Source organism: Mandrillus leucophaeus, unplaced genomic scaffold (genome assembly GCF_000951045.1).
Source record: "Mandrillus leucophaeus isolate KB7577 unplaced genomic scaffold, Mleu.le_1.0 Scaffold8, whole genome shotgun sequence".
NCBI lineage: Eukaryota > Metazoa > Chordata > Mammalia > Primates > Cercopithecidae > Mandrillus > Mandrillus leucophaeus.
In genome coordinates this window covers 145,343-147,053 of record NW_012108696.1, presented here as the reverse complement: position 1 = coordinate 147,053, position 1,711 = coordinate 145,343, and positions in this window count along the sequence as shown.

Genomic DNA, 1,711 nt, shown 5'->3' with positions numbered 1-1,711 from the left:
GAATGAATGAATGTTTTGGTTAAGTTCCTTGATGATCCCAATTCTGGCTTCGGGCAAATAACTGAGCCAAGACTTTCTGTTTTAAAAAAACAAACATTAGAAACCATTTCATCCTGTGAGCAGGTTGAGTTTCTTATTCCCAAGTAAGGGCAAAACGCATTGCACCCAGGGCTGCAGGCTCTGGCCATGCACACGGCCTCCTACAAAGCTTCTGCCTACAGGCTCATCTGAGCTTATGATTCGGGAAACACCCGGGACACGGGGTCACAGCTCAGACTCTGCCCCGCCTTTGCTGAATTAGACCGTGCAGAGAGTCGGCCCCAGGAAGCTGCGTTTGAAACAAGCCCATTCTGAGCCCAGGGAGGTCTGAACATCCACACACATCCCCACGCACAGCCAGGGACAGCTCCGGCCTGGTTTCTACAGACATGGATTTAGTGGAGAAGCCTCTTCGTGTTAAATTCACACTGAATTGTTTTTATTTTATTTATTTATTTATTTATTTATTTATTTATTTATTTATATTTCCGATGGAGTCTTACGCTGTTGCCCAGTCTGGAGTACGGTGGTGCAATCTCAGCTCACTATATTTATTTTATTTATGTATTTATTTACTTTTCCGACGGAGTCTTACACTGTTGCCCAGTCTGGAGTACGGTGGTGCAATCTCGGCTCACTGCAACCTTCCCCTCCTGGGTTCGAGCGAGTCTTGTGACTCAGCCTCCCGAGTAGCTGGGACTGCAGATGCGCGCCACCACGCCCGGCTAATTTTTGTATTTCTTAGTAGAGCCAGGGTTTCACCATGTTGGCCAGGCTGGTTTCGAGCTCCTGACCTCAAGTGATCCTCCCGCCTCAGCCTCCCAAAGTGCCGGGATTACAGGCATGAGCCACCACACCCAGCCTTCACAGCTGAATTCAAACCTGAGTCAGGGCCTGTCCCTCCTCGGCTCACAGCCCTCCATGACTCCCATCTTCCTGCTGGAAAAGCCCAAGTCTGCCCCATGACCCACGAGGCCCTGCAGGACCTGCACCAGCCCCTCCCCGCCCTCCCTCCTCCCTCTCTCCCTTTCCTCACTCTGCTCCAGCCACACAGGTCTCCTTAGTGTTCCTCCAACTCGTCAGACACAGTCCTACCCCAGGGCCTTTGCACAGCCTGTGCCTTCTGCCTGGAACTCTCTACCCACCGTGTGAACTCTGTCCCTGCACAATCTAGCTTTGTCTCTCCCTTTTACCCCTTCTAAACCCCTCCTTCTGGGCCAGGCGAGGTGTCTCATGCCTGTAGTCTCAACACCTTGGGAGGCCAAGACAGGCACATTACTTGAGCCCAAGAGTTCAAGACCAGCCTGGGCTTGTCAGGGAGAACCTGTCTCCACAAAAAATAAAATAAAACTTGCCAGGCGTGATGGCACCTGTAGTCCCAGCTACTCGGGAGGCTGCAGTAATCCCAACACTTCGGGAGGTCAAGACAGGCAGATACCCTGAGATCAGGAGTTCGAGACCAGCCTGGCCAACGTGGCAAATTCCCATCTCTACTAAAAATACAAAAATTAGCTGGGTGTGGTGATGCATGCCTGCAATTCCAGCTACTAGGGTGGCTGAGGCACGAGAACTGCTTGAACCCAGGAGGCAGAGGTTGCAGTGAGCTGAGATCGTGCCACTGCACTCCAGCCTGGGCGACAGAGCGAAACTCCGTCTAAAACAAAAAAAAAAA